The sequence below is a fragment of the Phyllostomus discolor genome, chromosome 6 (assembly GCF_004126475.2).
Source record: "Phyllostomus discolor isolate MPI-MPIP mPhyDis1 chromosome 6, mPhyDis1.pri.v3, whole genome shotgun sequence".
Lineage (NCBI taxonomy): Eukaryota > Metazoa > Chordata > Mammalia > Chiroptera > Phyllostomidae > Phyllostomus > Phyllostomus discolor.
The window spans coordinates 42,052,487-42,064,696 of NC_040908.2; the positions used below are offsets into that span (position 1 = coordinate 42,052,487).

The 12,210-nt window shown below is 35.3% G+C and overlaps 1 protein-coding gene across 1 annotated transcript in view; it reads right to left on the bottom strand.

Annotated features, from left to right (window-relative positions):
* The window catches only part of LOC114498694 (WD repeat containing planar cell polarity effector), a 295,440-nt gene that overhangs the window by 122,469 nt on the left and 160,761 nt on the right, over window positions 1-12,210 (bottom strand). The window lies entirely within an intron of this gene.

Sequence of the window (12,210 nt, forward strand, 5' to 3'; positions counted from 1 at the left end):
CCCCTCCCCCACAAACAGCTTCACAACGCAGTGATGTGGGTTGCCCCGCCCAGGTGAATACCTAAGGCTCCTCCCCTCACTACAGAACAGGTGTGTCAAGACAAAAAAAAAAAAAATGGCCCAAACGAAAGAACAGATCAAAGCACCAGAACAAATACAACTAAGTGACGAAGAGATAGCCTACCTATCAGATGCACAGTTCAAAGCACTGGTGATCAGGATGTTCACAGAATTGGTTGAATTTGGTCATAAATTAGATGAAAAAATGAAGGCTACACTAAGTGAAATAAAGGAAAATGCACAGGGAACCAGTAATGTTGGGAAGGAAACTGGGACTCACATCAATGGAATGGACCAGAAGGAAGAAAAAAAGCATACAATCAGAAAAGAATGAAGAAACAAGAATGGAAAAACAAGAATTCAAAAAAATGAAGAGAGGCTTAGAAACCTCCAGGACATCTTTAAATGTTCCAAAATCTGAATTATAGGGGTACCAGAAGGGGAAGAGGAAGGACAGCAAGTGGAAAAGTTATTTGAACAAATAATGAAGGAGAACTTCCCCAATCTGGTAAAGGAAATAGACTTTCAAGAAGTCCAGGAAGCTCAGAGAGTCCCAAAAAAGTTGGACCCAAGGAGGAACACACCAAGGCACATCATAATTACATTAACCAAGATTAAAGATAAGGACAGAATCCTAGAATCAGCAAGAGAAAAGGAAGCAGTCACCTACAAAGGAGTTCCCGTCAGACTGTCAGCTGATTTCTCAAAAGAGACCTTACAGGCAAGAAGAGGCTGGCAAGAAGTATTCCAAGTCATGAAAGGCAAGGACCTACATCTAAGATTGCTCTATCCAGCAAAGCTTTCATTTAGAATGGAAGGGCAGATAAAGTGCTTCTCAGATAAGGTCAAGTTAAAGGAGTTCATCCTCACCAAGCCCTTATTATATAAAATGTTAAAGGGACTTATCTAAGAAAAAGAAGATAAAAAATATGTACAGTAAAATGACAGCAAACTCACAATTATTAACAACCATACCTAAAACAAAAACAAACTAAGCAAACAACTAGAACAGGAACAGAACCACAGAAATGGAGATCACATGGAGGGTTAGCAACAGGGGAGTGGGAGAAGAAGAGAGAGGGGAAAAGGTATAGAGAATAAGTAGCATAGATGGTAGGTAGAAAATAGGGGGGGGGCAAGAATAGTATGGGATATGTAGGAACTAAAGAAGTTATATGTATGACACATGGACATGAACTAAAGGGGGGGAATGTGGGTGGGAGGGGGTGTGCAGGGTAGAGAGGAATGAAGGGGGGAAAATGAGACAACTGTAATAACATAATAAATAAAGTATATTAAAAAAGGATAAATAAGAGTCACAGTAGGAGGGAGAATGGAGAAAAGGTGACAGAGAATGAAAGATACAATGCACATATGTAGAGAACCTTGAGAAAACAGTTCTGTTAGGCAACGGCAGGTCTTTCAATGTGAAAGAGGTGTTGGATGTGTGGGGAAAATCAATGGAAAATATAAAGTGGGTAAAGACACAAAAGGACTTAGAACTGCTTTGGTATACTGAATGAGTACTGGAATGAAAATTTTACTGCAAGAAAAATGGAAGAATATGAACAGTCAGTTTACAATGAAGACATGTAAGTAGCCTATAATCATGAAAAGATATTTCAGTTTATTAATACTCAAGTAATTATTGAAAAATGTAATTTCAATTAAATTTTAAAGTTAATATTTACTGGTTGCAAAGTTTGTGGGAAGACAGGCACTTACATTTAATGAGAATATAAGAATTTATGAAGCAGGGGTTGATAAACTATGGCCTATGGGCTAAACATAACCTGCCTTTTGTACAGTCCTTGAGTTAAGAATGGTGTTTACATTTTTAAATTGTTGAAAAACTGTCCTCTTATTTAACTCTGAATGGCTTCCAAATTAGCTTATGCTGCAGACCTGAAAATGTTTCAGCCTAAAACTATGTGGCCAAACTACTTACATGTGAAGCTTACACTGTGATAAAGTGATTTCAATGAGAACTAATGTTTGAGACTTACAAGTAATGCAGGCTGTTAACACATTTCCAGCACTATCAAAAGTTGAAGTGATATCTCCATGTCTACACAAATTCCCAGCAATATATTTTCTGATTTCAGTCCACAGCAGAGTTTCTCAACCCTGATGCAAGTGCAAAGAAATTTCTATATGCCAAAGTCTACTTAACAGTGCAATTATTGAGGAACTTTAATTAGAAGTGATTAACTTGCCTGGCTGGCGTAGCTCAGTGGATTGAGCGTGGGCTGGGAACCAAAGTGTCCCAGGTTCGATTCCCAGCCAGGGTACATGCCACGGTTGCAGGCCATAACCTCCAGCAACTGCACATTGATGTCTCTCTCTCTCTCTCTCTTTCTCTCTCTCTCTCTCTCTCTCTCTCTCTCTCTCTCTCTCTCTCATCTCCCTCCCTTCCCTCTCTGGGAATAAATAAATAAAATCTTAAAAAAAAGAAAAGAAGTGATTAACTTGCAATGTAATGCATGCTAAAAGGGAGTCTAGTCTTTTAGCTAATAGAATTCTAAGAAAAATGACTTATTATAGATTGATACCAATATATTGCAGCGCCTGTCTTTGAAGAAAGAAATTTGCAACAATGAAATATGTAAAATCTCATCATAGATCAGCATTAATAGATGAACATTTGCAATAGATTTTGATAATAAGGACCACTAAGTTTCAATCCAAATTAAAATGTTATCCTCACCAAATTCCTATTATTCATATTTATAGACCAGTCTTACAAAATTATACTCAATTATTATATTTTAACTTCATCAGTAAGTATATATAAAATTTATTTTCTTTCTTGTTATATGCAGGTACCTTTATACTTTCAATTTTTCCTCTTGTTCCATAAGCCTGCAATATTTGCCTTCTGGCCCTTTATAGAAGATTCCTGATGCTACATTTTAACAACAGATCAGAATTTAAAATTTGCATACATATACTTTTGGGAAACTTCCCTAAGGAAATGATGTGACACTATATGTCCAAGATTGGTGATGATAACATAGCTTATAACAATGATTAAAAGCAATGTAATATATACCAATTGAAATAATTGCGTTTTTTCTTTTAATCCAGAATATCATGCTGCTTTTATAACAGATCCTTATAGTCAATAAAGAAATTAGTAATATTTAATAACATACATTACTGTATTTAATTTGCTAGTATTTTGTTTAAGACTTTTGTATATATGTTCATAATTAAGAAATCTACGACTTCACTTGGGCTTGACTGCTCTCAAGATTATACTACACTTACAAAATAAGTTAGGTGGCTTTTTTCTGTTTTTCTCATTGGCAATTATTTCCATGTGATTCTTCACTGAAAAGAAGCAAAAGATATGCAATATGTATGAGAAGAAACTGCCAACCACTACCGAGTGACATAAATATCTGATTAAAATATAAACATATACCTACTTATGGCTGGAAGGACTATACATAATGAAGATATCAATTCAGACCCCAATTAAACCATAAAAATTTGTGGAATTCCAATCAAAATCCCTTCAAGGTTTTTATGGGACTTACAAATAGATCTTAAAATGTCTATGTAAAAACAAAGTCAAGAATATCTAAAACTGACTCTAGTTCAGACTATATGACACTGGTATGCAGACATATAAACCAAAGAAAAAGAAATATATCCATACAATTATGGTTCACCAGAGGAGCATTTTAATTTCCTTCAAGAACTTTTTCTTTGTATTCACAACATGGTTAACTGTTTGACACACAAGGCTTAGCTTTTAGCCTATATCAGCTTTTGATATACCTTCCTCACCAAGCTTAATAATTTCTAGCTTTTGATTTAAAGTTTGAGACATACAACTCTCCTGTTACTTGCACACTTGAAGGTCATTGTAGCGTTACTACTTGGCCTGATTTCAACGTTGTTGTCTCAAGAAATAGGGAAGCCTGAGCAGAGGGAGAAAGATGGGGTAACCACCAGTTGATAGAGCAGTTAGAGTACACACCACGTTTATTGACTAAGTTTGGTATCATATATGGATATGGTTCATGGAGCCCCAAAACGATTATACTATTTACATCAAAGATCACACTGTAATTGAAAAAGTTAATTAAAAATAAAAAATACATGAATAAACCTACAAAAAAATCACTAAGGACAGATAACCATAACAAATATAATAATAGTGGCAAAGTTTGAAATATTCAGAAAATTACCAAAATGTGACACAGAGACATGAAGTGAGCAGATGCTGCCAGGAAAATAGTGGCAGTAGACTTGCTCCATGCAGGATTACCACAAGCCTTTAATTCATATAAAACACAATATCAGGAAGTACAATAAAACAAAGTGTAATAAAATGAGGTTATCTAGACATGGTCTTAGCCAAATGCAGTAGAGAGTGTATCTCTGTCATTCCTTGCCCCTTGTTTTGACAGAGTTCATAAGTCTTCAGGATCTTGTGCAAGACATATATACTGTATGCTATCCGATCACTTTGCAATTGGTTAGCCTCTGGCTTCATTTATTTTTTAATTTTTATATAATCTTAGTGTTGGAATTTAGCTTAAATGTTTGATATATACAATTAAATGTGTTCATATACCTCTGAGAAATGGCCATATTCTAAACAAATCAAAAACTAAAAGTTACTTGGCTTTCTTTCATTTTCATGTGTTTTACCTGAAAGGCCAGCACATACAGGAATAAGGAACCTTCAGTAAAGTTAATCAAGACTAACTAAGGCTAAGGTACTGTTAAATCATACTACATTAAAGGCACTGCAAAAGGCCAACAGGGTAGTCATACCCTACCACTCACCTTGACTTCAAATTTAATTAACAACTTAATAAATAATTTATAATTGTGGGCTGTTTACGATGTGCCAGATGCAGAAGCTAATTTACTATACAGCTAATGAACCTTAAATTTCATTGCCACTTATTGACATGTCCTTTCCAGTACCTAATTGTACTTGAAATATAAAATTCTTTTTTTGCAAGAAGTATTCCTCAAATTGTATAAGCTCCAAGACCTATAGTTAGTGGATCCTATTAGTGGATTTACCTCTAATACCCAAACATCAAGGTTCACACATACTAGTAGATTGTGTTATCACATGCTTAATTGCCTAGAATCATGTGTCTGGAAGGTACATGGTACAAGGAGACACTTTCGTACAAGTTTTACAGTCCTTTTTGTTTTGTTTTGTTGGTGTCTTTTGGAGATGTATTGTGTAAGATTAATATGGCATATAACAAGTCTAAATGGACAACATAGATGGCAATATGTTTGAAAAGCATCATATTGGTAAATCCTAATCTTTACTGCTGCACGACCAGGGTTACTTAGTTGGTGAATAGTTTTATTATAAAAGCGTAACTAATTCGGAAACAGGTTTTCAGGAAAATATTCAGAAGAATGGACCATTTAATTTCTGCCATTCTTCCTCAATGACAATTGCATAATTTACTATTTGGTATAATGATTTGTTAGTATCATCATTTAGCACTATTAAGTGAAATTGGCTTCCACTGAACAAAAGATAACAAACACCGATAATCTTTGGTTATGATCCAGGTTTTAATTTACACATATCCTGTCTGTATCATCTAAGATCTAAAATAAACTTGTTCCTGGGTCCTCATTACCTTCATATGTGACTTGAGCATTTACTATCAGAATGAATATGCAAATTTACAACAAAAAGTATTTAAAGCTAAAAAAATCTTGAATATATTTTATCTTTAAATCATAAATAGATTTTCATCTTTAAATCATACTTTGGATTAGTTATTGACAGATAATTATAACTATTATAACATATTATGTTATAACCTTTTCTAATTTTAATAATCTCTGGGGATCCATAGGTTTATATGATATATAAGAAGCATTTACAAAGACATGCAACAACTAAATAATGATATAATATGTTAACTTGGCAAATGGTAAGTTATAAAATGGCCATATACATATTTAAGATTTCCATGTTCTAGTCTTCCCTGCTGTAATGTTTTACTTAGTTAACATTTAAATTCATAATCTTCAGCTTAACACATTTAAGTTTTGTCCAGAATTGCTTTCAGAACATTCAAGTTCATGATACTCTATTTGAAGTAAAGATAAAGTAAAATGTTGATACCATTCTTGTTCTACTTATTAAAAATAACATTTCTTTTCATAGGGCAAATCTGATCAATAGGAAATTTTAAGAGTTAGGAAAATATTGTTTCTGATAATGTGTTACTATTTTAGAATTTTCAATATTTTGTAGATGTGAGAAAATAACTTTCAAGATATGGAAGTATATTAAATATTTTATATCAGTTATATTGATATAGACTTTAGTATTAGTTCTTAATGTCTATATGTTTCATAATATTTCTTATATAAGTGATAACAATGAATAATCCTTTTAAATGTGAAAATATATGGGAAGAACTTATATTTGTTAAATGAATTTACTTGGAATGGTACATGCTTTCATGTTAGACTAAGTTTTTGGAAATTACACATTTTTGAAGTTTTCATAGAACTCATAAATAAAACATGTGGTTTCCTTTCAAGTTATATTTTGGGCTTGTTTAAATTTTCTCTTTGGGGCTACTAGACTATTTAAATTAATTTATTTCAAATTCAATTTTGAGCCATTTATATTTTTAGTAGAAAATTATTCATGTTTCACTAAGTTTTCATGTTTATTCCATTGTTGCATATAGCATTTGTTGTTGAACAACACAGATTTAAATTGCACTCGTCCACTAATATGTATAATTTTTCAATAAATACAGTGAGGTCTCTGTATTTATTGGTTTCACATCCGTGGATTCAACCAACCACAGATTACAAACAGTCCTTTTGGTCTGTGGTTGGGAACCTGCAGATGTATAGGGCCAACACTGTGCATTGTTCTGTGCCATTTTATATAAGGGATTTGAGCATTCACCTATTCTGGCATCCTCAGGGGATCTTGGAGTCAAACCCTTGCAGATACCAAGAGCCAACTGTAGTTAAGATTTGGGAGGGGGTGTCAAAATTTATGTGCAGATTTTTTTTATTACATGGGAGGTTGTCCCCTAACCCTCATATTGTTCAAGGGCCAACTGTATTATTATCATAATTTTTAAAAAATCATCTGGCCTTTCTATATATCGCTATGTAGTGATCCCAGGATATATTGAGTTAAACACATTCCGTTGCCAAACAATGTGTTTAGTGTACAACTAAAACAGGTGCTTAAATACACACACACAGGGGTACAGATCAATATACATGCATATTTAATTCTATATATTTTCTATAAATGAAGGATAAACCTAAAGTGGAAGCCTAAAGGGCAGGGAAAGGAAAAGATGAAGAAAGCAAAGACTGAAGCTAGACCTCACTGAATATACCATTTTTAAAGATCTGATTTTAGAACCAATTATATGTAGTTATAAAATAAAATGAAATAAAAATAAAAAGCATTCTTCAACTATCAAAAGCAAAATTGAATTAATGGACTTAGTATATCAAATTTGTGGTATAACTTCATGCAAAAAAGCTATTTCAAGTCTATTTAAAATGTACATGTTTTATACCTCGTGGGATATTTCTAAGAACAAAGGAATTGTAAAGAAATCTTTCTATTTAGAATAATATTTGTAGAAATATTCAGCAACCATTATCCATAAATGTTGAGTAACATTTCATCAACTAGCCTGTGAACCAAATCCAACTTACAACCAATGACTGTAAATAAAGTTTTATTAAAATGCAGCCATAGTTCTTTGTTTACATATTGCCTGTGTCTGGTTTCAAATTACAATGGGGGAGCTGAACAGTTGTGACAGAGACTACACCAACCTGCAAAGCCTAAAATACTTACTATTGGCCCTTTATAAAAAAGTTCACCTACCCCTGTTCTAGGTTTCTTTTTCCCTGGAAAACAATGACAAACGCAGTGAAATAAGTACCCTAGCACCCACTCTGTGAACCTTAGTGACCATTTAGTACTAAAAGAAATCAGAACTACTTGTAGATATGGTTGATTCCAGGTTGCAGGTACCTTGTCATGCAAGAAGGGAAGAAAGCTATCAGTACTATTGGGGTCATCCCAATAGGATTCAGGAGCCAACTTGGAAGGGAAGGGATATCTGTGGCTAAGATGAGTGCAAAAATATTTCCATCTGTACACTATTTAAAGGACTACAACAAAATCTGACACTCAACACAAAATTCATAAAATCCAGCTTCCAATAAAGATATACTAGACATAAGGAGAAGTAAGAGCCCTGGCTGGTGTGGCTCAGTGGATTGAGTGCTGGCCTGTGAACCAAAAGGTTGTGGGTTTGATTCCCAGTCTGGGCATATGTCTGGGTTGCGGACTGGTTCCCCAGTTGGGGCATGAGGGAGGCAACCAAACAATGTATCTCTCACACATTGGTGTCTCTCTCTCTCTCCTTCTCCCTCCCTTCCCAAGAAGTAAATAAAATCTTAAAAAAAAAAAAGAAAGAAAAAGGAGAAAATGTGACCCTAACCAGAAGAAAAATTGGTGAAGAAAAGCTCAGTTTTTCTTATAATCAGCTTTATCAACTATAAAATAGGTTTAATAATACTATCAGTTAAGGTATTATGAAAATTAAATAAGGCAACTTATACAAAGCATTTGGCATAATGCTTGGCACTTTGCCAATGTTCGAGAAAAGTTAACTCTTTTAATTTTGTGCTATAAAATGATTTTGTTGCTAGCAATTGCAAAGCACTGGGCATGCCCTTGAGCAAGACCTAGTATAAATTTAAACAGGCATAAACACCAATATCTTCTACTCTATCAAAGGGAAAGAGTTGCATTATAAGATTGAGTTGCATTAATCTTATAAGATTAAAAACAGTTCTTAAAGAGTTGAAAATGTATCCATTTTCTTGAAAATTAGTTAAAATGTGAAAAAATTAGATTTTTCTCTTTAGTGCCTTTAACATAATAAAATGATGAACCCTAATCTATACAACACTTTATAAAATTTCACTTGATCCATTTCGGGCATACAATTGAAGACAGGTCATGCTTAAAAGTAGAATTAGTGCATTTAAGTCTCTCAGTGGTTAATAGTTCAAACATAATAAATACCATACTGCAAGGAGTTATCCAGAATTGGAAGGCAACTAATATCGTGTTTAACACTTCACTCACCTTCCAAAAATATACTGCAGAACTTCTGATTCTAGTTATCTAGATAAGGATATATGAGACAAATACTCTTGCTGCTGAGAGCAACTAGAACAGCTGGGTAAAATAATTTTTTAAATTCTGTTGAAAGAATTTAAAGAATTAGAGATCTACAGTAAGTATTTGAAGGACCAAGATCCTAGACATAAGCAAAGCCCAGAGAGGGAAGCCTGACATTTGGTGCTGCTTTTGCTGTTCAAAGTACTTGCCAATTTGTAATTGGTGGCCAAGAAGCTGAGAAACTTAGCAGAAAGTGGTGTTTGAGCAGTTGAGAAACTACACGGAGTTTTAGGTGAGTCATTGGGCTGAGGGTACAAAACTAAAATTCGGGGGCTACAGAAGAGGCAGGGCTTTCGACTGGGATTTCTGAGGGGCTACAGTCTTGTTATAAGTATCAGGTGGAAACCAGCTCTCGGGCTGAAACTCAGGTTCAAATAAACTCAGTCCTAGAATGGTGTTATTTAACTCTTGCCCTAACTCTCTGCCAGAGCAAAAGTAAATTCTTTCTGGAGGTAAAATAACATCACATACAGCCTGAAATTATCCCCCTTTTTAAATGTTACATCCAACATTCAATTTAAAAAATGAGCAAAATGAAAACAGACTCATGGAAACAGAGATCAAAGGGATGGTTGCCAGAGGGAGGGTGAGAGGGAGATGGGTGGAAAGGGTGAAGGGGAATATAGTCAATAATACTGTGGTCAGTTTGCATGTAACAGATGACTACTAGAATTAGTGGGCTGATCATATTGTAAGGCATAAAAATGTCAAGTAACTATGTATACCTGAAAATACTATAACAAAAATATAATACTGTATGCCAAATATACTTCATACATCCACACACACACTTTAAAAGAGCAAAGAAATAAGACCAAAGGACCTCAACCAACCACCACCACCACAACAACATAATGACCCACCAAAAGGACATTAGCCAACAGAAAACAATTATAGGAGGTTTCTGTTCTAAGATGATGGCACAGGAAGACCCTAAAATCACCTACTTCCAGAAACACATTGAATTTACACCTACAGACAGAACAATTCTCCCCGAAGAAGAACTGAGGCTAAACTGAACAGCTTCTGCACAATAGAGAGACCACATAGAAATAGGTCTGCCTGCAGCCTGCTCTAGCTCCAGCTTCCAGCTTCCAGCTGTGGGACTTGACCCCCTGTCCCCCAACCCAATTACAACTCCTGCCCAGGTGTGGCTTGTCCCCGGGACTTCCTGTAGACCATACTGGCTTCAGCTACAACACCAGAATCTTACCTCTGGAAATTCCTAAAGCTTGCTCCTTTTTCTAGCTTCACCTCCAGGTCTAGGTGTGGCTTGCCCTGGGGACTACCCAAGGCCTGAACCCAATCCAGCTATAACTCCAATTGGCCTGCCAAGGCAGTCCCAGTGTGGCTTGTTCCCAGGCCTTCCCTTGACCTGACCCACTGCAGATACAGCTCCAGGCCCTGGTAAAGCTTGCTGCTCCCACTCCTTGTGGACCACCCATGCTCCAGCTCTAGCTGGCCTGCCAAAGACACTTGGCACATGCAATCTTACAAAGAGGTAGCTTCTATTCAAGGTCACTCCTTCACTCCTTCAAGGCCAGAAGAGGTTGCAGTTTTGCCTAATTCATAGAAACAAACACAGAGAAACAGCCAAAGTGAGGAGATAGAAATATGTCCTAAATGAAATACCAGGAAAAAAACAACAGAAAAAGAACTAAATGAAACAGAGACAAGCAATCTGTCAGTAAAGAGTTCAACAATGGGAATAAGAATGCTCAAAGATCTCAGGGAGAGCTTCAACAAAGAGATAACAAACATTAAAAAGGAGATAGAAAACATAAAAAACAAACCAGTCAGAAATGAAGAATACATTAACTGAAATGAAAGGTATATTAGATGGAATCAACAGCAGATTAGATGGAGCAATGAATCCAATCAGAAATTTGGAAGACAAGATAGTGGAAAGCACTCAATCAGAACAGAGAAAAGAAAAAACAGAATTATAAAGATGAGGATAATTTCAGGGACCTCTGGAACAACATCAATCAAACATATCAACATTTTCACCATGGGTGTCTTAGAAGGAGAGGACAGAGAGAAAGGGGCAGAAAACCTATTTAAAGAAATAATGGCTGAAAATTTCCCCAGCCTGGTGAAAGAAACAGACATCCAGGTTCAGGAAACAGAGAGAGTCCCTACCAGGATGAATCTAAAGAGGCCCACACAAAGACATACCATATTTTTAAAAGTTACATTGTCAAGGATTTCTTTTTAAACTCCAAAGTTGGAAGCAGCAAACAGAAACAAACTTAACTATATACCAAACGATAACAACCATATTTTAAAAAAAGTGGGAAAAAAATCCAAGTAACTTTTTGCTATAGTACTTTTACTTCCCTCAGTCTGAAGATAAAAGGACCAAAACAATTGCAAAAGAACCTTAAATTCAATTTAATAGGTTAGTCGGTTCATTGTTAATAGTAGTATGGTTGCAATGATTCTGGAACAAGTTTTTGTATATTGTAGAATTGAGCAAAGGAGTAAATATACTGATTCTGGGGGGAGCCAGACTTCTTACAGTGAAAGATAGGAGCTGAGCTACAAATATAAAATGTTGAAAGACAACAATAATGTGAAATGGCTATTTTCCCCAGTCTATCCACTGAAAGGACACGAGTGAAAAACACCTCAGGGGCGATGAGCACACCTAGATTCCAGATCTCAAGTTTGGATATCACTCCCCACTAAAAAGAACCAGGGGTCCTTAGCAAAATGAGTCCAGGGATGGGGTTGGGAAAGTAAGCCTGGACCAAGCATCTTTTTAAAAAAATATTTTATTTACTTATTTTAATTAATTTATTTTTAGAGAGAGGAGAAGGAAGGGAGAAAGAGGGGGAGAGAAACATTAATGTGAGCGAGAAACATCAATCAGTTGCCTCTCATACACACCCCTA